The sequence below is a fragment of the Opisthocomus hoazin genome, chromosome 19 (genome assembly GCF_030867145.1).
Source record: "Opisthocomus hoazin isolate bOpiHoa1 chromosome 19, bOpiHoa1.hap1, whole genome shotgun sequence".
NCBI lineage: Eukaryota > Metazoa > Chordata > Aves > Opisthocomiformes > Opisthocomidae > Opisthocomus > Opisthocomus hoazin.
The window spans coordinates 8,721,287-8,748,745 of record NC_134432.1 but is presented as its reverse complement, the minus strand read 5'-3'; the positions used below and the strand labels follow the sequence as shown (position 1 = coordinate 8,748,745).

General features: G+C 40.9%; 1 protein-coding gene across 4 annotated transcripts in view; it reads left to right on the top strand.

Moving 5' to 3' along the window:
- The first annotated feature begins 4,769 nt into the window (after positions 1–4,769).
- The window catches only part of LOC104330217 (tenascin), a 73,189-nt gene continuing 50,499 nt past the window's right edge, over positions 4,770–27,459 (top strand). For all 4 annotated transcript variants that reach the window (XM_075439257.1, XM_075439256.1, XM_075439255.1 and 1 more), the window contains exon 1: positions 4,770–4,939. The gene's annotated coding sequence lies outside the window, so the exon portion shown is untranslated. The remainder of the gene's footprint in view (positions 4,940–27,459) is intronic.

The following is a 27,459-nucleotide window of genomic DNA, read 5'->3' as shown; positions in this document are numbered from 1 at the left end:
GATAAGAGAGTTCGAAATAACTGATGATAATAACAAATCCAAATAATAGAGGAAAATTCATTTTCCTGTTTGGAGAACATATCTTAAAAATTCCAAAATTTGCAAGTATATTTTTGTGTTTGGTGTGATACTTCATATTTTAATGGATATTCTGGGGCCTCAACTTTGCTGTCTTTACTTCATATTTTAATGGATATTCTGGGGCCTCAACTTTGCTGTCTTTACATGCGCAGTTGATTCCACCGATGTCCTCAGTAGTGCTGATCTGTGCAGCAATTGCAAACTTGTACCTTCAGTTTCTGCATGCGCCTGTTTAGGTCAGACTTCCCCTGGGTTAAGGGTGAGCTTCTGCGTTCTCTGATAGCAAAACAGTGGGTGTTCTTCCTGCCATGTATAGCTATATATAAATTCATGTTCTCACTTAAATATCAGCAACTGATATTTAATATTTAGTATTTTGCCTACTGGACAAGTAGGCTAAAGTCTGCATGGCTTGAAAACCCGTATTCTGTTTGAGAGTCACCAGGGAAGGGAGAATGTTAGTGTAGAGGCATGATGAATTGTTGCAAATAGTAGATATTTAAAGCAGTAGTTTAGATATTTAGATATTTTCTGTGGAATTAAGTTGAAGTGTCTTCTTGTATATTAGCATTAAGTGATTCAAAGTAAATGCCGGTATAGAAATCAAAGTCTGTTTGCAAATGATTGTCAGCTAAGCAGCAGTGAACGCAGTGGGACAACGGTTTCCTGCAAATTAGTGGGAAATCAATTGTAAAGCAGCAGATCAGGTGGTAGCCTAAGAACCAAAGTTTTAGCAAGGTTGCCAGAATACTACTCAATGTGAACTAGAATTAACCGACCTGTGTTTGGCTACAGTCATAAAGGAATCAACGCAATGCAGATGTAAAGACAAAAGTACTATGAACTCGATTCCGTACCCGTGAAATCTAGTGGGTAGCGTCTCAGAAGACAAAAATTGTAGGGAAAGGATATTCAGTGAAGAAGGATCAAAATGTCTTTGGAAACTATTTGACCTAAAAGCATCAGTCCTAAGAATGGAGCATGGAAAGGATCTTTAAAGTCATGTCTCCTTAAGGATCAATCTTGTGATATTATAGTCTCTCTTTAAATCTTGATTTTTTCATCGTCCTCTTAACATTAACTAAGATAAGTTGTCTTCAGCAGGATGCATTTCATTGTGACTAAACTGGTAGTTTCTCAAGCTGGCTGGCTTGGCTGCTGCCATGCTGTGCTCTTGGGTGCTGCTTTTGAACATTGCCCTACTCCAACATTAGTTTTCTGCGAGAAATACGGTCCCTTCCAGCCACAGGCACTGAATACTACTTCTGGCTCCTAAAATTGTTCAAATCAAATATCTGTTTCTCTGCTCTAAAGCAATATCATCTGGCCGTCTATGTTTCATAAGTTATATTCCAGTGGCTCATTGCATTCCTATCTGCGTGTTACTGTGGTCACCTGCACTGTGTGTGTGGCAGAAGACATCTCAGGTGATGCTAATGGTAGTGTTAATTCCCTCGGTGTTCATGTCATTGCATTCAGGGAAGCTTCCATCCTCTCAAATACGCTGCTATAAAGTAGATTATGGTTAGGTCTGAGTGAACCAATGCAGGTATTAAACTGGAACTAAGTCTAATTAGCTGTGTTGTAACAATTTTGTCCCAAGATAATAATGAGCATATTTTTTGCAATTCACTAATATTTTCCAAAATAATTAGTTGGTTTCTTTTATGCTTTCATAAATATCAAGATATTCCTAGATTTGTCTGTCTGTTATGATCTTGCATCCATGTTTGAGTTTCATCTCCAATATGAGCTCGTAAACTCATAAAAACACAGCAATAAACTTAAGATTATGAAGATTATTTCTTCCCGTTCTCTTAATGTAAAAAAAAAAAATCAATGGCTATCCACATTTATCAAATGAAAGAGGATACTACAGGCCCCAGAATTCAGATTTAGTCCTGCTCGTTAGAGATCACAACCTAAAGCTGTCTTTCTGATTAAAATAAATTTTTGCTGTTCTTTCATGTTATCGTTTGCTTCTGACTCAGTGTATCATTCAGTGTTTCCAACAGAATGTGATTAAGGATGGGTGAGCCCGAAATATGAAACAAGAACAGGCCTGAACTCTTACCTGAAACTCATCTGATATGGCATATATTTTTGAAGTCAAGTAACTGGGTGGAGAATTATTGGAGAAAAATTTAGTTTAAATTTTTATTCAACAACTGTTGGCAGAAAAGCTGGTATTAGCAAATGCTCCAAAACCAAATCCTGCAAGTTGCTTTCCACAGTTTACACCCAAGCTTTAATTATTTTGTTTAAACTTGTGGGCATGGACAATGAAATAAAGTGTTTTGCAAATGTGTGTGAAAGGACTGCTGAAGTAAGAGACAGCAAATGGTTCAGTGGATGGTGAACCATCGTTTTCTGCGTCCCCATCAGATTTTGGAAAAATAGTGTTACAACTCGCACTCAGTTTTTGGCCTTGAGTACGCGTTTTAATTGAATTTCACAGGACTATGTAACTGAGGTAGAGCTAATGTAGGCTGGTACCAGGACCGTCCTGAGAATGCTCTGAGGAGAGCTGCACACAAAAATTGGAGACTTATAGGGGCTGTATACAATAACCTTATGGCCTCTGAAATTGGTGGAGATGTGCAGAACAAGATTTACTTTTAATAAATGGGCAATTAAAAAGGATCCGGTGCCTTTACCAGGAGTTAGTCAACATTTCTCACCTTCTCTGAGTAGTCTCGTTTCTTCTCTTAGGGCATGACTTCTGTGAAACACAACACATCAAAAAATTAACGCTGAGATTGGAAATGGGTGGTCGTAAGTGGCTGATAGAGGTGCATCACTGATTTTACTGAAACTTGATCTCAGTGTTTTTCGAACACTTCTGTTATGGTTGGAGAAGTGGGATCTATTTGTCGGAAAAATTATTTGTAAAACCTTCTAAACCTTCTATGGTTTTTGTTTTTGTTTGGGGGGGGGAGTGTTTCTTGGTTTTTGTCAGTAGCTATTTGGAAATGACTAGAATTTGTGCTGTGTGCTGAGGAAGGGAGCTCGATGTGAGCTCAGAGATGTTATTAGACGCAAGAGAATACACACACGGGGTCCATGTTATGCATGAAAGCCACAGCAAAGAAAATGTGAGAAGTTCAATGAGCGAAAGAACTCTGCCTTTTATGGTCTCCAAAAATAATGATTCTAAAATGGTAATCCAGAGTGTCAGGGTCAGGAATTCTCCCATCCTTTCGTAAATGTGTAGGATGGGTCAAAGCTTCATGGTAGTGCTGTGCAAAAAAGGAAAAAAAAACTGAAAGTGAGGTGCGAGATCATGGAGCTGGGGAAGGGCCAGCTGGGAGGAGATACATTCAGAAAGAAACATGATCAGAGAGGCTCAGGCAATCAATTTTTATCCTTACGAGCATTCTCATTCCTGAGTAGGATCCCATTACTTTCCTACCGGGTAGCCCACTGTCCCCTAAAATGGGTGAGTAGTGATTTGTGTTTTCTTTGTCTTCAGAGGTGTTTGGATAAGTCTTGCTTTCTAAATCATCAAACAGAAAAATGATTTCATTCTTTATCCTGGAAGACAGACCTGAAAGTTAAAGTTTAATCTTATTCTCTCCCCCTGTGCCAGCCCCCCCCCCCCCCCCCCCAAAAAAAAAAAAAACAAAAAAAAAAAAAACAAAACACAAACCCAAACGAAAAACAAACGGACAGTGGGGGGCTGGGAGGGAGGTCAGTGTTAATGAGAATCCTTTAACCGCGATCTCTCCTTTTTGCCACCAGCCCGAGGTTCGAGGGCAGTCAGAGATAACGAACAGCCCTGGAAAGGTCCCAGCTGGGCGCTCTGTGAGTTGCTGATAGCTCTGCCCTGGGAAGCAGAGAGAATGCAGGGACTGAGCAGCCAGAAGCCTCGCAAAAGTGGCTGCATTAGCTTTACACACACACAGAGCCACGTAATCTCTTTTTATCAGATCTGAGAAGAAAGGGAATCCCTCCCATGTCATTCTCTTTGGGTTTATATATATATATATATATATTTTTTTTTTTTTTTTTACAAAGAGTCAGGCTAGGGCTTTGCTCACTAGACTGTTCTCCCTACAGCTCTGGAGGGAACAGGAGGAGTGCAAAAGGATGCAAAGGAGATCACAAACTTGAAAACATGGGGATTTGCCAGATCCTCAAGTGGTGTAAATCTGAATTTTTCAGTTGATTCCAGCGAGTGAGGTTGATTTATGCTAACTGCACATTAGACCCATTATGCTGTGTAGGAGTTTCTGGAATTGAAATCCTGCTTGTAATTCCTCTGATTTTAATGAAGTTTGCTACTCTTTCACAATGTTAAAATAATGGGGGTGAGGGTATTAAAACTCCTGATAAAGCACTCTGCTGATGCTGTAAGGAAAATATTCTGCTTTCTGAGTCATTTGCCCTGAGCTGACTTTCTTTTTTAATGGTTCAGGGGTTTCCTTCTTTAGCCATAAATTGCATGCAAATTCTGTGTGTGTGTGTGTGTGTGTGTGTGTGTGTGCGCCTGTGTATGACAGTGGGTGTATGTGAGTGTGCGTGCGGTTCGTTCAGAAGCTAAGCCAGAGAGAGAGGCTGTTCCTTTAAAGCAAAACCGAAAAAAATGCCTTCAGGCGTCCTATTACAGCGGAATGAGCCAGGGATCAGGATTTGCAGCTCAGCTATATAAACCCAGCAGACTCTGGCTGATCTGACCAGTCTGCCTTACTGTCAAATGCCGCTGTCTCACACACTCACACACAAAATTGGACAACGCCACTTCTCTGAGTTTTGACAGGACGGCAGCAAAGTCAGAAGCTGATCGCTGACTTTAACATCATATTTATTTCATGGAGACTGCTCACGGTGGGATCTGATCTCGGTCAGAGTCGGTAAGGTAAGTCTGCTTCCTCCCTCAATTGAAAAGTCAGGAGCGCTTATCCCACACAAGCTGGCAACGACACAGTGTTCTGTCACGACCCTCACAGTTATGACTGTCAGTCTGAATAGTCAGGGATCTTATTAGGGAATGTTTTTGAACAGGAGCATGCCTGTCTTTAGTTTGTCTTTATTGTCTGGTGTAATGTAAGAAATTTCTCAGTGACATCAGCTGATCCAATGAATGAATGAAGGATGAGTTAGTTGAATGCTGGACGTCTGCAGAAATACAGACAGAAACTTAATTGACAGGAAGGGAGAAAATCAGATTTGGGATTTCCTCTTGGCTACTGAACTAATATAAATGTTTCCCCCACCGTCTACTCGTGTACCAGACTAAATCCACTTGCAGTTCTTAAACCTTCCAGGTGACTCCTCTTTCTATGCTAGTGCCTATGAGTTGCAGAGAGTCGGGCCGTTTTCCTTTTGCATTCACTGTCTGCACACTTGTTTGCACTGAAGCCGTCGGCACCTTCCTCCCCCACCTCCCCGGGCTCCCATTGCCTTTCAAAGTGTGGCAACATTACTCTGCAGTGGGGAGCAGAAGACAAAGAAGACTCGGGTGGTATCTTATTACCAGTCCTTAAAAGGATGGGGTCTGGGGAGTGGGAACATGAAATTTGTCATCATCATGGAAAAATGGAGACACTTGCTTTACGAAGTAGTAACTTACAATCTTAACTACTTGTTCCCGTGTGCACTGAGATTTTCTGCATGACTGTGTCTGCACTGACAAGTTAGTCTCAAATTGGCTTAAAATAGAGAAGCTGACCTGGAGAAGGTGGTCGCACTTAATTTCACTTAGGAGTTAAGCCCACTTACTCAAAACTTTGCGTTACATCACCTTTGTGGAGTTTTCCCTGCCTGATTTGCTCTCTGGCTACTAGGAGATAGAGGTTTTGGCAGTTACTCTAAACTTCTGAAAGTCTTTATGGTACTATGTAGGAGAGAGATGTGTTCAGATTGAAATTACAGTGACAACATTATAAAATTATTATAAAGCACAATAAAGATATTTATCAAATTTTTCTTCTTGAAAAAAATAGAAACCAACGAGGTACATGTGGTTCTATGGACTGGGTAAAAGCCCTACTGTCAAGCTGTTCTGTTTGTTTCTCCCTCCCAGTTCATTTAAAAAAAAAAATCATATTAAATAACGCGAATTCATTTTACAGGCTTCCTGATTAACATTATATATGTTTTTTGTTTTATTATGCTGGCGTTGTGCATTTGCTTTTTAAAGCTGTGAACTCTTAAAGGTGCTGTAGTCTGGGAGTGAGCTGGGTAGTGGGGGCTTTTTCTTTACTGCTATTGAAGCAAATGTCTGATCAAACCAAATGGTTTAGGCAAAAGAAGTGAGTCAGTCTATCTGCCATACATCTTCCTTAGCAGGGAATTTTGAAAGGACTTGGAAGAGTTATCAGGGTGTTCCCAGTGCATCCCCTTTGTAGCTGCTACACCTCTGCACCACTGCTTGGAAAGGATGCACAGCTGAAAAGGGACAGAGGGAGAGGGGTGCTGTACAGGGGGCTGTTGCCCCCCCTACCCCTCCCCCTGTCACTATCCTCAGCAAATTGCTATTCCTTTTCCGTATTTTTTGCTCGTTAATTTTATCCTCTGGCTTTTTTCACCCCAGAGAAATTTCTTTATATGTTCCAATCCTTAATCCTATAACTGCAGTTACTTTATCAATGTTTCAAAAGCGATAGAAGAGCCAAAGGATCTGCTGAAAAGCATACAACTTGGAGGATAGAATGTCATGTCTCATTTGGAGAAGCAGCTGATGTTCTGCTGAAGAAATCTCATCCAGGTGCATTGTGGTGATAGGCATACAAAAAGAGAACCAACCAGATCCCATTGTCCCATTGAAATAACGATCCTTAATAATGCTAGAACTTACTGGCGATATCCCTAAACTCAGGCAAAAAAAATACTTCACAAAATTCTGAGTAACTGTGTTAGCTGGAGATACTTTGTTAATAGAAATCTAATCTTTTTTTTTGATCCCAGCTCTTTAAGACTGGATTGTTTCTCCTCAGTATTCACTTAAACTGAACTATCATGTTGCTAGAACAGCAGTTCTAAAGGCTTATTGTTCATGTTACTGCTTTTTATAAAATATCTAAAAAAAGCCAAAGACTATTCATGTACGAAGGTGTTCTGACTTGCTGTAAAGAGACTGTCAAAGCTTGTTCTTGAGTATTGTTTTGCTTTTTGATAAGAAAATGAGACTAGATAGCAGAGTCTGTGCTGCTGGGGACTTTTTCATCCTTCTCAAGAGCAAAGCAGAATTGAGAACCAAGTGTGTGTTTGAAAGAGTGATGCTGCTTAGTAGCCAAAGCTTTAACCCTTTCATCCTTTCTGGTAAAACCATTTGAAATAGTGAACCTGCCTGTGCATTTCTCTACCATTTTCCTCGTACAACACAACAGCACTTCTGTTCATCTAGCTTTGTAGAGTGTGTTCAGAGATTTGAGTGGTGCTAAATGGCAATGAGGTGTACTGGGTTGTATAATAGTTGTCTGGTGTAGACGGATGTCCTGAACTGGCAAATCTGTAAAGGATGAACAGTGTTCGTTCGCTTGGCTGTTTCCATTAGCGAACCCTGGTATCTGTCTAGGTGGAATACTACATTTGTCAGTAGGCATAAACGGAGAGGGTGGCGTCAGCTTCATTATCAGCTACACATTTATCTGTCCTACCTGTGTGATGTATATTGAAACATGAGAAAATCAGAGTGGTTAAAAATTACTTTGAAGCCTGTGAGTTGATATATGTGTCCTTGGACCCATGCCATCACAGTCTGCTAAGCTGAAGGGCCATTGACAGTTTTAAAGCCTGGTGTCTCATAAAGCTCTTGGCTTAGCAATGGATGATTTATAACACTAGAAATTTAGAAGTCTCAGTTTTCCAATAATAACAAGGCGTTTGTTTTGAAATGTGGCAGTTTGAGAAATTGTGCTTTAAAATTGTGCTCTGGTTTACCAATATGCACTTTCTCAGACTTAATTTCTGGTGTGAATTTAACATACCTATTTCAAAAACTGATGTCTATTATCAAAACCAGTGGTTATAAACTACAGAAGTCTGAAACTACTTCGAAATGTAATATTTGCCCTCAAGGAAGTTGCTGGTGTAGTATTGCAGAAAAATCACTGTTACTGAAGTAGGAAACTAAGGAAGACAGCAATCAGAGTGCATTACTGAGTAAATATTTTATCATCACCCAGTCTCAGAAATAAGCAAAACTAGGGCAAGCAATTGTAGGACTAGTAAATTCTGGACGCGAAGCATCATGACCTGAGCTCAAGAGCTGAACAATAAGGGACATGTACAGATCATAAGTTTATAAGATGTGATTTAATTTATTAAACTTCTTGATATCAAAGTGGACTGGCTTCTTTTGGGTTTGTGTAGGAAGTTGATGACGTTGTTACTACTGCTGCAGCATTTTAGGGCCTCATGGTATTAGAAGGAGTGAAATGACGTAGTAAGTGATGTTCTCTGGGACAAAGAACTTACAATTGCGATTATTAGCTGTTCAAAAAAAGTTCTTTGTGTAGTGAAGAGAAAAAAGAAGGAAGAAGGCAGTTCTTTGAGGAATGGAACTATCGTAAAGAAGGAAAATGAACAGCCCCGAGAGGCTATCCTGAGCCGTCTCAGCTTCCACCGACCTCTGGGGTTTATACAAGTGTGAAACTTCCCTAACTCAGTGCTTACTGTCCACTCGTGTGTTCGATCCGCTGTCCAATCTGAGCTGAAGTTAAATGTCTTCCACATGTGGGAAAAGTTAAAAACTGGGCATTCTTCCAGCTAGTGAAATCTTTCAATGTGTGATGTAACTAAACTGTGCGGAATGGGCAGGCTGGGGAGGAGGAGTTGCAGTGGGATTCTGCCTGACAAGAGATGTCTCTGGATCCAGCAGAAGGTGTTCAGGCATGGAAAGAAGGAATATAATGGGCATCCTTCTGCTAAAAGGACAAAGTTTGAATTACTTACTGTCTCTTTTTAACACTCACTGGGATGATGTACATGCTGTTATAACTGCCTTAATGTAATATTTTAGTGGATTTCTATATGCATCATTTCTCTCTCTCTGCCATATACTGAATATCCTTTTTCTGACAAAACAACAATAAAAAACCCTCTATAGCTTCAGTGATTATATCTGAATGTAGACTTTAAAGAATACTAGTTAATATGCATTATATCCCATAAAGTACCCCTCAAACAAATGTGAGATTTTGCTGCTCAGGTTCTGGAGTCAATGAGAATAACTTTCTACTAACGTTTTTGTTTGGCTTATGTATGAGTCAATCACCAAAGATAAATTCATCCTGAGCTGATCTTGTTGCAAGAAATTTCTCCAAATTCACATCCTTAATTGTCTTGCAAACTGTAGTTTCAATTAAACTAAGGTGGGATGTTGCCAAGTTTTCAGAACTTCGAACTAGACAGTCCCTGTGTACGAATAGCCTGTGGCATTTTGTATTCTTTGGGTAGCGGAGAACAACGTTGCCAAGTTTGTATTCAGTCATCCATCACATATTAGCCTACTGGAGGTCCATTCTTCCCTAGCAATAGGGGAGCTCTGCTTCCTACTTAGAAAGATTACTCACACAGAAAGCTCTTTCCACATAACCAGAACCACACAGTGAAGAGAAAGGAAGCTTTCTTCAATTCGTATAAGTGCTTGGTTTCCAAAACCTTGACAAAAATGATATTGTTTCATACTTAGAAAACATATTCTTTTTAGTAATTGAGTAGAAAGTACAGGGTGGTAGAACAGAAATCTTTAATACAGATTTTAAAAACAGTTGCTTGAATCATACGCACAATAAAGGTCTATTGTAGTAGTCTGCCTCTTCCCCACGCCAGGCTGTAGCATTGACTATACGTGTATAGATATTGGCCAAGACACTCAAAGGAGCTTGAAACTTAGTGCCTCGGGAAATTCCACTGTAATGATTTTACTTCAAATAAGTACTTAAGCATTTGTCTATGCTTTATCCCAAGATGTACTAGAACATACGCTCATAAACCTAAAATTAAAAATGCTTATTTTTTTAATGGGATTAGGATGTTAACCACAATGTAAATCTAAACTGTCTTGATTCTGCCTTAAATTTATGCTCTTCTACACCATTTGGTCAGCACAAAGCTAAAAGGGGATGTAAATATCTTCTTCTGAGTATATATCAAAATGTAACTGTGAGATCGTTTCCCTGTGTGCCCATCAGAACTGGCTAAGTAGTTATTTCCACCATTAAGGAATGCCTGGTGGAAAGGGATTAAAAAAAGATTTCTTTCCAAGAAAAGAGTTAACTTCTCATTCCCAAGAAATCAAAAGAACTGGAAACTGACAGATTTTGTCAGTCAGGTTTGGGCTTGTCTTGAAGGCAGGATGCAGGGCTAGCAGGTGAGAGAGCCAGCTGTGAGCTGAACACTCTTATGACTGGTTTTCTGCCTCTCTGATTTGATGAAAAGCCTTTATTTAGACAGGAAAGTCTCACAATATGTCTTGCACACTTCAATACAAGGCCTTAGTGGCTATCTTCCTTCTTGGCCTGGCATGATCTCATTTTGTCCGAAGTCAGTTTGTCAGACTTTGAAAAAGGAGCTCAGTGTCCACTTTGCACTGGTTCTTTGTTTTTACTGGTTCTTTTGGAAAGCCAGGCTCTTCAGGATATGCTGAATCCTCTAAGTAGTTTCTCTGTGCTCTGTGACAAAGGTCTATGCCAAGAAAGATATAAAGGTAGCTTGTGATGTGTAGGCGATCCATTCCTCTTAGTGAGACACAGTGTAATGCATATTTTTCCTTTACTTGTGGCTTGTACTTCCCTTCTGCATTGCTTGTCCTACAGTAATTCAAGTCTGACTCAGAATGAATGCTGCACGCTGTGGACTAGAAGTCAAATGAGAACAGAATGCATACTAAGGGAAAGGTCTCAGATCGTTTTTCTTATTGAAGTAGTTTGGCAATATAAACAATTTCCAGGAAAAAAAATGCTGGCATTTCCCATGGTGAGCACTCCTTATGAATGTCCTATCTATTTTTCCAGTTTGGTGGCCAAGTGAAGTGTTTATAGGAGGATATACCATCTACAAGCCAGGGAATTTTTATTTCCACTGCCAAGTGTTAATTATGATGTGGACTTACACACTTTACAGGTTAGCAAGTCAATCACAGTGATCCAGCACTGCAAGTGCTGCAGTTCCAGGTTTGATGGAAAACAGGCAGGACCTAGAGGGAGTGCCATTCTCAAATGCATTAGACATTATTTGTACTTTATTTGCCATTTTCAGGCCCTTATTTTGTATACTGTTTATTTGCCTTAGCAGCAGTAAACAGGGATTTGACAGGGTTGCTGGCAGAAGCGAGTAAATATGGTTTACTACCAGCCAGCCATGTGTGGCTGTCCATGCATCACTGGACATGGTGCCTAAGCTCTTGCATGTCTGGGAACTCCGTGTCACTGCCCCATCTGCATTCTCAGAAGCCCCAGGCTTCTGGTAATGTAATGCTGAGGAAGGTTGTTTTGGACACAGAGTTTTTGCTTTGGTTTGGTTGGCATCCCTCTAGATTTGGGTGTGATTACATCTCCACGTTAGTAATGGTCCCACTGGCACTGTTCAAATGGGTGAAGTCTGGTCTGTAAGAAAAGGGAACTGATCCTGAATCACAGAATGTTCAGGGTTGGAAGGGACCTCTGTGGATCACCCAGTCCAACCCCCCTGCCGAAGCAGGGTCACCCAGAGCAGGCTGCACAGGACCTTGTCCAGGCGGGTCTTGAATATCTCCAGAGAAGGAGACTCCACAACCTCCCTGGGCAGCCTGGGCCAGGGCTCCGTCACCCTCAGAGGGAAGAAGTTCTTCCTCATGTTCAGATGGAACTTCCTCTGCTTCAGTTTGTGCCCATTGCCCCTTGTCCTGTCGCTGGGCACCACTGAAAAGAGTTTGGCCCCATCCTCCTGACACCCACCCTTGAGATATTTGTAAGCATATATTAGGTCCCCTCTCAGCCTTCTCTTCTCCAGGCTGAACAAGCCCAGCTCCCTCAGCCTCTCCTCATAGGAGAGGTGCTCCAGTCCCCTCGTCATCCTTGTAGCCCTGCGCTGGACTCTCTCCAGCAGCTCTTCATCTTTCTTGAACTGGGGAGCCCAGAACTGGACGCAGTACTCCAGATGGGGCCTCACTAGGGCAGTGTAGAGGGGAAGGAGAAATTAATACAGTACTTTCCAGGTTGTGGCCTGACTCTCTTTTGTACTATTTACTTTGCTTGGAACATACGGAGGAACCCTTAAACTGTGTTTTTTTTCTGTGTATCTACATAAACCTCCCACTTGATGCATGTGCAGTTCCTATAAATAGATATATGCCCTATGTATCCTACAACCCTGTCTCCTAACATCCTATTAATATGCCCTCCTACACTGACCAAATGGGGGCCTTACTGTAAACAAAAATTGAGTCTGCAGTGTGTAGCTTCAGTGGATTGATGTGGGGAGAGAGCTTTTTTGCTAACATGAGCAATTATTGTTTCAATTTGATATGGGGTGTCGAATATGCGTATAGTGTACCTGCCTGACATTGTCTTAATTACATAGTAGAGAAATTTCCTTTTACAGAGGATACCTTGGCCTGATCTGATTTGGTGTGTGTTCATATAGGTCAGGAGTACTGCTCATGGAGTAACATGAGGATAAACCCAGTCTGACAGCAAGGAAACTAGAATCCGCTGAGGGTTTTTCATGCATAGAATGGCACTTCATTGTCTGCATTACTCCTTGTCCACTTCAGTTTGCATTTCTGAGGGGATGGTTTTATTCTATGCAGACTTCAGAGGCTGCCAGCCAGATTCTCATGTGACACAGTTGCATTGATTTCATTGGAGATCTGTTGCTGGATAATTGAGCTCCACATCCCTTCTTTTATTCTGTGGCTCAAATTGCTGTCAGCTAAGGCTTTAACACAGACAGGTCTCAAGTCACTATGGGTTAAGAGAAAACGAGGTCAGAGCGTTGTTGGTGGAGGTCTCTCAAGTCTCCCATTAGTGTAACAGTGCTCAATTTGTTGACATTTGAAGCAGCAGTGCAGATTTTTGTCCGAGTTCAGTCACCATTGCGACTAATGACAGGCTCAGGGCTGTGTATGTGGCTGTATTTTCCATTACAATACATAAGTCCTTCTGCTTTACATCAAAGCACTGAGAAACATCCTTGGACTGGACTTTCAGAAACAGTCTTCTCTCTTTTTCCAAATGCCTTGCACTCAATTTGCTTCGTATTTTGTGAATCTAATTTATATTTTATTTTGTCTTGCCAAGCCATGGTTTATTTCACTCCATCATCACTATTCATTATATATTTTGTTCTACGAAGAGTTTGCTACCCTACCCTAGGTTGCCAAAGATGCGAATTCTTGATGCTACCACATGTGACAGAACTAGGCCAAGCAGATATCTAGCCTGGGGGCTATTACTGGAAGTCAGATTTCAAGGAACTCCTCCTGTGGTCTGGTGAGTTAGGCAAGCGCGCGCGTTCCTGCGGGTTGCGGATGCCAGGACCAAGGACAGAGGAGGTCTGGCCGGGAGCAAAAGCTGCCCAAGTAAACTGAGAGTTGGTTCAAAAGCAAAGAATTGTCTGCGGAAGGGTTACCCAGATGTTTCCCCAGCTTCTTTTAAGACAACGACCCGAGTCTACTAATGACAGGAGGCAAGTAATAATATTTCTGGTTGCCAAGAATAACAGGCTTTTATCATGGGGTTCTGAGACATTTTTAGGATGTAGTTTTCAGTGCTTGAGTAAGCACATGATTAAATCAAAGTAAAATTACAAACTGCATACAAATAACCACAATGAATTCTGCAAGTATCCTGCTGCCCGCTGATCAATATGATCTGTAGCAATTCATCCTACTTAAGCACTTTTTGTTATTCTAGACCAATATACATGTAAATTATTTGTAGTCTTAGTTACAGCAAAGTCATTAAAACAGATGAATTCCACATCACTTGCCTCAGTATGTGACATTCCTTCAGCTAAAATCACTTTAAATGTGGAAAAATGTGATGCTGGGTGTATGGAGTAGAATTTTAGCTGATGTCTGCCTTCTGACCTCCAGGAGAAATTTAACAACCAGCTTTATCAGAGATGCTGTACTAAGAAATGTTGTTTCAGTGTGCTGAGCCTATACACTTGTACAGTATGTGATTATTTGTTTAATATGCCAATGGTTCATGGTTCTTATAGATACAAATATTTTCTACTGCATAGTTTTCACCAATATTTTTGATAAACTTATTAATTTGGCATCTTCTTTTTATAGCCGATCACCTATTCATATTATATTTATCAACAGTATTGATGATTCATTTCTTACCTCTCATTATCTGTAGAAAAGCCAGATGTCTGATACCTCAGTTATGAATTTTAGAGACAAATGAGACTGTTCAAGCTCCTATCTCCAGAATTGCTTGCTGCTTTGCTCTCAGAATCTGTTTCTGAGTGTGAAAGGAGCGGGGAGAAAATTCAAAAGTCCTGAATTTCTGCTCTTTCCATCTCATCACAAAACCCTCTATTACTTTGCGAAGTGGACTCTGGAAAACCTATAGGTGGTTTTGGAAGAAACGCTGTGGAGAAGGGTCTGGAAATTAAGTAGAGCTTTGTATGTGGAATGAATGTAAGTTGCTGTGATTCGTGCAGAAAAGCAGACAAACCTCATCGTTTGAAACTGCATCAGCAAAGCCCTCAAAATAATTCAAAGTGAAGTCTCTAGTGTCTACCCAGCAAATAATGAGCTCCTGACAAAGTGTAACTTGGCAAAGAAACTTTCCAAAGACAAGTTTAGAAGAACGTAGATCTCTTCCAGCTCTGCGTCTTTGCTATGAGGAGGAAAAAGCTATGAGACCAAGTGAATGCTTTTGCTATTAGGAAAGGCTTTATTAAAAGGTATAGTACATTCTTAGGAGGTAAGAGTAATTTCTGCTGGGAGATTATGCTCAAAAGTTGCTTTTCCTATGAAAGAATTTTTTTATATTAGAAAAGGCACTAATCTGGGCTTCAGTGTCTGTGGCAGCTTTGCTATGGACCTGATTCAGTTCCACATTTAACAATCCAAAGTTCTACATGTCTCCAGAGACCGATGGGTAAAACTCTCTTCTGTGCTGCAAATGCAAACAGGGGTTTCGGTGGGAAACTAAGCAAAATGAAGGTGTGAACACATCCCTTCTACTTCCCGTGGAGTCCTCCTGAGATGACCCATTTATGTAGTTCTGTTTTTAGAGCAGCGACAGTGTTTCTGAACCATTGTCTTTGTTGCTGTTCACATCACTGATGTGTCCTGCTGTTTCTACTCCACAGTTTTTGTCTAGGCTGTGTCTATTAGTGGCTTTTTCCCTTCTAGCTCTGAAAGCTACAGTAAGAACAGAGATTGCTTTACAGATGAGAGCAAAAAAATCTGTTTAGCAGATGCATAGTCCTGTCTTTTTTTTTTTTTCTCTCACATTTGTAGCAAATTGCTCTACTTGGCTGATTGCTGCGCACCCTGCCATGAGTCTGAATGCAGCTCAAAAGCACCCCACTGACCTGCTTGTTTTGTTCTTTTTTCCAAGTTCCCATTTCCAGAAATTGATGCTCAAGTGTCTGAGTTCTTAAAAAAAAACCCCAAGCTCCAAGGACGGACTGAATTCCCCGTTAACTTGTGGCTCATCTCAGTTACTGGGAGCTAGACCAGATAGGATTGGTGCTAGTTCTCATATAGTTACCTCTTCTAGCTCTGTTTCTCTTTTTTACTTTGTATGTTATACGTTTGAATAATCTGCCCCTTGAAGTAACTAACTTGCTTCTTGTGGCTTGTATAAAAATGCTGCTGTGATTTCAGCTGGATGTAGTATTCTTCTGTACCTCCTCTCCAAAGCACGAATCACTTCAGCTGTGTAGCAGCAGAAGATGCTGCTACAGAACGGTGGATACAGCTCATCTTGGAGGCTGATTGTGTTTACCTGTGTATGAATGATTCCTCTGATTTCATAGAATGACTGGAGACTGTTATAGATGAAAGGGTGTTCTGTAGACATAAGATAATTAGGTGAACCCGTGTATTTTGTTTCAGCTGCAGATTTTTCTCAAATTTTCTGGTCTGTTTCTCTGTGGGTTTTGTTAACCTTATCATTTATTTCCATGGATTCATCTTATTCTGGTAATTGGCTTGGCACATCCTATGTTTTGGCTTCAGAATAAGTCTTCAATTTTCTGTTGTTACCCTAGAATTTCAAGCGGTCATGAAGCTATGTGCAAGTTTGCCACAGAACTCTGGTCAGACTTTCTTCTTCAATGTGAAAGGTATTTCCCTATCTGTGATTCTTTTTCTCCCTTCTGTTGCAGGGGAGAACTCCAATTCTTTGCTTTTTACTTACCTATTTTCTGGCAGATTTATAGCACTCTTCAGGAACGTTGTTCAATTATGGAAGTGAGGATTTGACAGTACCTTTCCTGTGAGGTCCTTGAGATACTGAATTCAGAGGCATACATTCCCTCGGTGAGATTTTACCAGTGGGTAAACTGAGACACATCAGATAAATTATGAAATTGTTTCAGTGCAGGATACCTGAGTTTCAGTCCTCAGTTCTAACCATGAGAGCACGCTATTAATCTGAAGGTTATGAGCACTTTCTGGAGTCTCTACTGAGAGCACATGGTTCTGTGCGAACTCCACACATCCAACCCTAACAAGGCAGCTCTATTTAGCTTCATTTCTGTTGTTACGGTTCAGAAGACTCCAAGATGGCAGACCCTTGGTTGGGAAGCTTTTGTCTCAACTGCTGTTGAGACGAAGAGTTTCCAGGCCAGGGGAATCTATTCAGTTCATATCAAACTTTATTTCCATTTTGACTTTCCCATCAGTCAGCAGCAGACTCCCTACTAAGTCTATCTGGAATTTGGTACTCCAAATTTTCTTAAAGGAGAGCTCTGCTCTCCAGAAAGACCCATCCTCACAGCACCACCAGCCAAGGCTCTGTGATAGAGCAGAAGTGAGCTGTGTGCTCCTTGCCTGCCAGCATCTTCCACATGTCCCTGCAGGACCAGTCTGGAGAATGCTTTCTCCTTTTCTGAGGCTGCTGGCGTAGCAGGACCCAAATCCCACCAACACAGAAGCCACTGTTGTAAATGTCAACTGAAATACATTTAAAAAAAAAGCATTTATTCCAAATGAACATTTGTTTGGCTTTTTCAGCTCAGCATTCAGAGTTTCACCTCTTCACAGAATAACAGGAATAAACCTATTTTGTAAAATAAATTCTGTGCATGTTGTAGATGCAGCATTTTAATTTCCTGGGCTTTGCACCTCTAAGGCAGAAAGAAGCAGCAAAGTAAACCGTGTGAGACATTATTTCACTCAACCCACTGCAGCTTGCATTATTCCCTTGAACTCATTCAGTGGCATCCTTTACACATGATCTTATCCTTATTTTGCCTCAAAAAAAATCCCTATTTGATAAAAAGTAATACAGAGACATATTTTTAGCTGCTGTGAATCAGTGGAGTGCCACAGGTCAAATTCACCAGCTGGTCTAACAAGCTTTGTAGGAGAAGAGAAAGTGGAGTTGGCTAATACACCAGAACACTACAATCAAATTAGAAAACTGAGAAAACTGAGTATCTGTCTCCTCTGCTCCCCCCCCTCCCCAGCTCTTCTTTCTTCTCTTTTCCCCGTCTTTCAAGCTGTTTGTTTTACATCTTAAGCCAAGATGGTTTCCAGCCAAGCTTGCTGGGGGGTGCGAGGGGAGTGTTGTTTATCAGTAGCTACGCTACTTCTTTGTATAACAAGCAGAACTTGCCTTGTGAACAGAAGAATCAGCGTCCTCAGAGATGGTAAGGAATAAGAAGGTAATTGGACAATGAGTCAGGCATCAATAAAAAGCTCTTTGGCTCTTGGACCACTATTTTTGAAGTATTTTGCTACCTGGAAATCAGTTTGGTGTCTAATAGTCTTTTAAAATGCCCTGATGTATCTTACTTCTCTGTGGGCACATCTCTACACTTCTAGAGGTGTAAAAGAGCAAAAGATGAATTCTCTTTCTCCTCCTGTCCCAGGATGAAGGAAGAGCATGAGCACTGTAGTTTCATAATACTTTTCACTTAGTAATTGAAGTCCAGGCTGCTCTGTGTTTTATTAGAAAAAGGAGGTTGAAGAAATTATTGAGGTGGTTATGCTTTCAAAAAGACCATTTTGTTCAAAGCAAGTCTTAGCAGAAAAATTGCTGTTTTCAAAGCAGATTTCCTCAGGAAGGTTTTTCAGGATAGGATGGAATTTTTTCTTGAGAAAGGGAACTCCTCAAATGCTGTTGACTATATTTTACTTTTCTTCTCGCTGAGTTTTCAGAAGCGAATGAAAAATGACATCTTTCAATGGCAAAATATGTGTTGTGAAAAATTTTCAACTGGTTGTACCTGTTAGTTTATCATCACCTGGTCACAGTTCTTTTATAGTGCTCTTTTCACAGAGCCAACCTTTATATGTCTGTCTGGTTGCTCAGACATCCAGTGGAGAGGATGGTACTGAATGAAATAATCCAGAAAGAGAGGAACCGAGTTAATTTTTTTTCTAATATAGGGGATCACTGATGCCACCAAATAACTAATCTGAAATAATGTCTTTCTAGTAAGTACAGGTATTTAACAGCATATATCGTACCGTTTATAAGCATCTTCGAGTGCTTACAGATAAATCAGTGCAAAACAGCTCAAGCTTTGCTGCTTTTAGAATTCACAATCTAAGCTGACCTTGGGTCTGTGTCCTGCAAGGGAAATTAGTAATGATTTAGTTATAACTCACTCTTTCCCTGCTGTCAGAGCTGGGCTGGTGTTCCTGCCACATGGTAAGGGGTACTACAAAGCTTTACAAAAGTTGTCTGAGCTGCAGGACGAAAAATATTCTCATCCGAGGGGTGAAGTGTTCTTGAAGTCAAATAAAAATTGTGGGCACATTTCAATTTACCTCTCCCATAACGAAACAAAAGCCCAGTTGTTTTGGTAAAGGATTTCACTACTGCGGAAGGTATGTGCTGTGTCAGTCCAGCAGTGAGAGGCATTGGATAGCTTCGAGGAGGCTTGTGTTATTTGGATAGTGCATGGTGATCCTTCAAGGTGAAATTTGATGTATATAACTTGTGTCTGCAACAGGGTTGGGCTCTGTAGAAAATTTGAAAATAGATGAAGACCTTTGTTCTGTCATCTGAGAACAATGAATCCCTTTCTTCTGCCCCTTTCCCATCTTATTCCTCACTCCTTTTCCTGTCAGATAAAACAAAAAAAAAAAAGTATTTATTTATTCACTTCTCAGTTCTGCCTGAGACTGTTTTTTAAAGACCCTTCTTTTGTGAGTTTAATCAGATGCTTGATAACAGAAAAAGCGTTGCTAACTAACGCGGGGTACAAAGAAGCCCCTTCAGAGGAACACATGACCTCACCGGCAGGATTACTCTATCACATGAATTCAGACTCCATCGCACACCCAAAATAAATGTTAGGCTCTGTTTGCAGCTAAGTGCTTTATTTGCCTCCATTCGACGGGGCATATGCTTTGCCAATGTCTTCCTCAGTCACTGGGATTAAACATGTATGGAAATTCAGCACAAGAGGCAGATTTTCCTGGTCACAAATAGCCTGCTGTGCACTCAGAAGCTGCTGGCTGGACTGTCCCTTTGGGCCGCTGCCCTCCTGGAACCAGCGAGCTCTGGCACAGGTTTGCAGTCGTGGAGCGAGTCTGGTTTTCGCTCACAGCTCCCGTTGTCTGTCTTCGTTTTGTTGGGTGCTCAGAGCCTTGTCAGCTAGGAGCTGACTCTGGCAATGCTTGCAGGGTCACACACAGCACTCCCAAAATTCACCTTTTGCCAGAAGGTGGCACACATCTCTCCCTAATACCTATGAAGTGACACCATGGTACTGCCTCGATGATCTCAGGGTCTCTGGCACCCAATAGTGGACAGCATCGACATCCTTAGGTTATCATTTTTGTAGGCACTTCTCAGGAAGTATGTGGATTTCTAGCCAGATGCTTTGAAATCTCAGTCTGGGTTTAAAGACAAGGTTTGTTTTGCCCCTGTGAATGAAGACAAGGACACGGAGAGCAGTGCAGCCTCCCACTGGCATGCTTTTGCTGGATAAGGTATAGCACCAGAGACCTTAGGGTCGACAAGAAAGTGCAGGAAAGGCTTCTGCCGTTGTTGAAGTAAAATTAATTAAAAAGGCAAGATCCTGCCAAGTCACAAGCTAGGGGCATGTTTGGTGTAAGCCACATTGTCCGTAGTCAGGAGCCCGTGAGCATGCTGGAAGGCAACACACCTGCAACTCAGACTGAGATGCATCATTTATTTGTTTCTAATTACGCAAATTTAACAGTATATTATATGAGAGATTAAACAACAAGTTATGAGCATGGTCTGATTAATTCTGTGTTAAGCATCTATGTCACTCAGTAATTATCTACATTCATTTTGAACTCTGATCATTTTATTCATTCTAGTGGTACCAAAAATGAGTTATTAAGAGCTTTTGGTTCCTGTGTTGAGTACAGGTCTCTTTCAGAGTCTCGCTGGCTATATATAACCGTTACGTAATGCCACATTGGATGCTTCTCATACACACAACTGTGTTTAAATAGCTGTAAGGCTCTGACAGAAGCCAAGAGATGCTGGGATATTCTAGAATTCAGTAGATGCCATTCCCTTAGGTTCCGATCCTGTAAATGTGAATTTTGCAGAACACTTGTGATGCCTGCTGGTGGGACAACAGATGTTGCAAACCCTTGTTCTTGCGGTTTTCCAGTTGATTTTGTGATCGTTTTGATTCAGTGAGGCTTCAAGCCATTATGAGAGCATCAAGTTACAATACATGCTGTTCGTTTACATTTCTTTCAGGGACAGCAGGCAGCTTTTTAGCATGACAGCCCCAATGTACAACTTTGAAGTTGTCTGCAGGAGGCAGCGTTCAGCGGCAGTGGCCCCTCGCACGCATCCTGCAGCGGCTGTGCCTGGACAGTGAGCGGAGCAGGAGGTGTGAGGGTGCTGCACATTGTGTGCTGCCCTGCACTGCTGGCTCTGGGGACTGCGGCAGGGGCCGTCGCTGTGCCCGCCCGCCCCAAAATGGAAATCTTGTTGTAACAACACAAAGCATTTCCATAAGACTAATCTTTTTTTTATTAATATGAAACACAGGTTTGTTATTTAGTCTCTTCCAATGGTGACTGGCCTCTGGAATGGCTCCAAAGGAAGCATTGAGTTTATTCTGTAAATAATTATGTAGGCATGGCCTTAACAAAAGTATCTTCTACCCAGCAGCCCTAAACATGGCAGTTGTTTCAGAGCAGCTCTGCTCTAGCCAGATTGTATAATTTCCAAAGGCATCTCATTTGCCCTTTTTGCCGTCGGTCTTGTGTACTCTCTATCTGTGGCCTATTTAGAAGACGACTGTGATTAAACCTTATTAAGAACTGTAGCCACTTGGCTACTGTTGTTTAACACACATTGGGCTTCCTCTAATACAGGTAGTGTATAAAAGCATCAAGAGACAATCTCTAGCATGAAGATCATAGAACTTAGGCAGAAAAAACTGAAAGCAGAGCAAGTCTTTTTGTAGGGGGTAAACTGAAGAATCCCTCTGGAGGAACAATTGGAAACATGAAAAGAATTAAGTAATTTAGTTATTTGCACTTTGTTTGGGGTGCAAATCTCCCATTGACGTATTAGAAATCAGGATGATAATAGACTTGGCTAAACTCACTCCAGAAACTAGGAATGATCTCAGATCTCACAAGTCCCAGCACAGTGCTATTTCCACACGCCTGGCTCTCCGCTGAGTTCTTGCTCCTTTGCTCTTGATGGAATAGCAATAGCAGCAGTAGTATGTTCAGGCAGAATTTCTTTGCTTTTCTCATCATCAACCAGGTAATTCCTAAGAAACATAAATCAAAAAAGTCTAGGACTAAGAAACTGGAAGGCTCCTCTTGGTTGTTGAGTTCAATATCCTGTTATTGCAGGCACCTCATCACATAATCTGTTTTTCACTTCTGTTTAATTATTGAATGTTTTCAGCAGTCATTTTCTCCCAGCTGTATCTCTGCCAGCTGACTTAATTTTCATTTAATTCATGAGATTTTCTCATTATATTTAATACTTTATTGATCAAAGGTGTTACTGATACTTGAAGAAGACCACCTCTGAACTCTGAACTTTTGCTCTGCTTTGAAAAACAGCCAAAATCATTGTTTAGTTTGGAAAGATCTGTTCTCTCTCTCAGAACAAGGGTAGACCTAGAGAGATTTTCCATGGCTAAGAGTACAAAACTTTTGAAACAAAGTAGTTTATAATGGAATAATCATGCTAATTTAACTCAAAATAGTCACTGTACAACAGAAGCTTTAGTCTCTCATGGGGCTCCTTTTATGCTTATCATTCAGAATTTACCATAGCTCTTTCACATTTTTATGGATGTTGGCTGCAATGTGTTATTTTTCCTTCCCTCTTTGTGGCACTGTCATTCTGATGGCTTTGAAATATGAGCCCTTTCTAAATTCTAAATTGTACACAAAGCAATTAATTAAAATTCCTTCCAAAGCATCCTTGGCAAAACCCTGTCTATATTCTGCTTTTCATCTAAGGTAGAATGGGTGGAGGGTAAAATGAATCCAAATGGTTTTATTTAAAGATGATGTACGGTTGGATCTGTGAACCAGAAACTATACAGCTTCCCCAAAGTAGAGATAATATCTAAGAGCCAAAGATGAAAAATTAGCTGGAGTGAAGAGTTCATGCTTAGCTGAGTGATGGTTAATGCAGGACCTCAGGGGCTGGATGGGGTAATAATTATCTGTGTATTGGTTTTAATTGTTGTTCTTTGAAAAAGTCTGAGGTATAAATCATAAATAGGATCTACTGTAGGGTTCACTTATGGTAATCTAAAATAAGTTTGGTTTTTATTAGTAATTCCAATGGTATGGGCAAGGCCCTCAGAATGTGAGATGGATGCATTCCTCACGTGAAAACTCTAATGTGTGAGAGCTCAGAAATAAATCATGAATTAACTATGAAATCAGTTCCCATCTCTGCATTCAAAGTGCCCTTATTTGTAAGTGTTCTCCGTCCCTTGAAGGGGCTGCTCTTAAATGTGCAGCGCCAGCATGAGACGAAACACGGGTGGCTTCAAGGTGTATCCAGGGCTCTGAGTTGTGGATGCTTACCCACATCAAACACAAACTGCCAGTTTACTCTTAAATAAAAAGGGTTTAAGTCATAAAGGCAGACTCATGAAAACAAAAGTGTGGTATTAGCGTCTGGTGCTGTAAGGTGCTCTAAATGCCTTCTGAGAGGTGCTTGTGTTTGAACTCCTGCGATGGGACTCAGCAAAGCTGGATCAGCTTCCTCAGACTTGCAGTGGGCAAAATACTTAGGCCTAAATGCAGAGGCTTCTAGAGGAGCTCGATTGTCTCAGTGCCAGCCTCTCTGTCTCAGTTTTCCATATTTACGGTGGAGGAATGATGCTTTTTGTCCACTAGAATGACAATATCTTTTGGAGACAAAGCTTTCTGCCACACCTACAGCACACATGGATGCCATGGGGCCCTTGTTCTGGGACTATGGACATCACCGAATCACTGCTGCAACAGAACGTGGATTTTGGTACCTACACCACCTTATGTCTTTAGACTTCATACTCCTCTAGTTCAACAAATGTGTTTTAAAACTTCCTTCCCAGGTGTTTCCTCGCTGCCTCTTTCTCCATGTAGTTATCCAGAGGGTGCTTTCTTCTTCTTTTTCACTGTTGTTGTACATTCACGGACAGCAAGATATTTTTGCTTTTCTTTTGTTTTAACTTCCAGGAATAAGTTTAGTCTGCAAATCTGGAGCGTGGTGGGGTGGCAAAGGCTTTCAAATCGGTGCCTTCACATTTTGCTACTTATGAAAGGGTGCATGTGTGCGTGTGTGTCACGGAGTCTGGATCCATTGTTGTTTGTGGGTTTTCCAGATGTGGGATTTCTTACATAGAAATCTGTAGAGTATATGCACGACATATTTTTCTTCATGAACTGTCCATGGAGGTAGAAGTGAAGTTGTTTGAATATAGATTAGAGGTAAGTCAGTATGGTGCAACTTGGAAACCAGATGGATTACAGTTTATCCCACTGCATTTTATCTGTCACTATGTTTGAGAATGAGGGAATCAGCTTATTTCTTTCTTCTTTGATAGTTATGATCCTCTTTTCCTCTGTTCATGCAGTCAGTTTAAGACTTTGAAGAAAGTGTTTGAATTGTGAGTGTTTCCCTTTGGAGCTTCACATCCTCAGGACCTGTTCATATCTGTGGTGTCTAATTGGTGTTGAAACCATCACAATGTTTCTTTGCACACAGGTTGCCTCTGAGCCTTGGGGAACAAGATGAATTTTCTGGATTACTCTAGATTTGGCTGCCTTAAAATTCTTCTGCTTAAAATGAATACAATATAGTACAGAAGAAAGAAAGGGAGAAAGAAAAAAACAACAATTTGGCTTTGATCATTTCTGCTGGAAAGTTTCAATGCTGACAGTTTAGGACTGTTAGGAATTTCTGCTCTCCATTGTGATTTAGTGTAGTTTGACCTATACGGAGTATCCCTGCTGATTCCTTTGCCCTGTTGGAATTGGGAATGTAAAGAAAATTATTTTCTGTAGTTACGAATATATGGAAACCACAGTGAAAGATGAAGTCAGAACTGTTGATGTTTTGGCTTGCCATGTCAAAACTCTCAGCCACCCTGCCCAGTCTCCCTCTCCGAGAACATTTCAATTTACTGCAGACTTAATCCATTAGTGCTTGAGAAGATGCCTGGAGCCTCGAGTCACATGCTCCCGGGGAATCTACATTAGCACTTTTTCATTAGGAGGTTGCATCTTTTGAAGCCTTGCCTTGTAAAAATGCACTCTAGCAGACAGTTTCAATGTATTAATCCTCTGCAATAACAGTGCTTGTATTCCTTGTAGAAAATGCACAAATTCCACATGTATGCAAAGAGACAGTATTCCAGGTCAGATCAAATTCCTAATGTGGCTCTTTTGTCTGTATGGCAATAGATAAAGAGAAGAGCACAGTGACATCACGATGCCAGTGCCTACACATGTGCACCCCAGTATTGAGGGAACAGATGGCCAGATCATGCCTTGGTGAAAATTCTTGAAACATGAAGTTTCTTCAGTTAACAGATCACGGAAAACTAATTTGGGGTTAGCAATTAGCAAACCTCAAAACGCACCATTGTGTGTTTTCTGTAGAGGGCTGTGGCTCTTCTCCAGCTGAGTCTTCCTCTCTGTCAGAATCCAGCCCATCACTACTTTTAGGCAGATTTTAACTAGATATGCTTGAATTCAATAAATGCTAACAATATTTGATCCCCTACTGCTGTAATGTTGGAAGTATCTGTTTAGAGAGGAATTGTTTCCTTTTTTCCCTCTTTTTTTTTTTTCCCTCCCTTTTTAAAGGCTAATTTCCAAGTCATGACATGTAGAGGGTGTCTGAGAAAATCTAATCAGCCTTCTGTCTCCTTTAAGAAGGACAGCTGAGGTACTTTTTAACACCTCCATTTCTTCATTGCTGCAATCTGTTTTGATTAAAATCGCACAGGGTTCTCATTTGCATATTTATCGCTCCACATACCCACAAATCATCTGACAACTCTGCCACTCCTGAATTTGCAAGAGAGACTAGAGTGCTACACTAGAACTTTAAACTATGCAAACATTAATTTAGTTTCTCACACCTGCTGGTTTCCAGTAAATATGTCTTTGGGGAAGGAAAATATTTATACATTGTCTTTGCTTAGTATTCCCTGGGAGTCAGGATTCCTGGGGTTTTTTCAAGACTGATTGAAAATTTCCTATCAAGAAACATATTTATAATTAAATGGAAAGGTCTTGAAAAAGTTCTGATGTTGGGAGGGTGGCGGGGATGGTGGTGGAACGTCTAGACAAAAAAATATAACCCTAACATTATTTCAGCTTCTTTACAGCCAGATTGTGATGTGCTTTCAGATCCTCAGATGAAAGGGCTGCAATGGAAATGAAAATTATTCTTTTCCTTTGTGCTATTGACAGTCTATCTTACTTCCACCATGTATTAAGAGCATTACTAGCTAGTGATCAGATTATGAAGGAGTATTTTTCTAGAAATGGTCTTTTTTTTCTTTTTGGATAACATCTAACTTACAGAGTTAGTGTTTCTACAAGACAAGGACAGGGTTTATTTGTTTCTGAATCTCTTTCTACATCAGCTGGCACTGCATAGATGCCATGATTAGCTTCTTAATTCATAGTCTCTATTTTTTTTTTTAATAGGCCAAAGAAACTTGAAAGTGAATAGTAACCTGCTCTGAGCCAGCCGAGACTGAGGAGTAGAGAGGGGACAGCAAGTTTAGCCTGTGGCTGGGGTGAAAAAATGTGTGTTATCTTCATACTTTTCTGGCTTCAACTTGAACCCAACTTTCCTTGCAGAGATTCCAAACTTTCAGCACCGTTACTGCTGTGGTGGCTGAGCTATTGCCAAACGCCCTCTTTCCATGTCTCATTGATACAGACAGCACATTTCTGAGAGAGGGACTGGCTTCTCTGTCCTGGGCACCTAGACCAATAATTTAAGATACATCACTCATTAGGTTTGTGTGCTTTAAAGAAGGTTTTGAACATTTTTTTTTTAAAAAAAGCACTCTTACGATGCTAGATCGAGAGATGCACTCTTACTGGTGCATCCAGTGTTAGTGATCCAAGGTTTTATCTCTCAGTCTGTACCTGCACAAGCTGTACTCAGACGCTCAGATGGGTAAGTCTGTGCAAGTGTTCTTGGAAGCAAAGATGTGCACAGCATGCCGCAGATGACTCTGTAAGATGCACTCTTGGATCTATTTTTATCTGGTGCCAGTATGCAACTCATTAAGTGACAGGACTGCAAAATTCAGTCCTGCAGGAAGTCGCTCCTGATGAAGGGAATTTAAGGGGTGTGAAAGTCTGCAGCACCTTTTGTTATTATTTATATTGTGACTGTGCAGAAGAGAACAGGAGATAAGCAAAATATTACTCTTGCCCAGTGAGGGCGATGGCTGTGGGAAGATGCCAGTGAAAAGACTGGGAGAACATGAGTTCTAGGCTTTGTTGTTCTGCATGACAAGCAGAATATTGTGCAGACCAACCACATAATCATTGCCAAGATTTGTGAAGCGGTTGTGTTGTAGTCAGGATGGCAGGGAGATGCGAGGGGCACAATTCCTTAGGAGGAGTAATAGTCCATATTAGACAAAGTTCTCATGAAAAATGGGAGACATTCTTGGTCGTACAAGCCTCTCAACATATCTGAGATATGCTACAAACATCACCCAGCTCCTTTTATATGCATTACAGCAAGGCCAAACTCCTGATGACATGGGTCATCTTCTTTTGCAAACTCTTGCTGCAAGACTTTA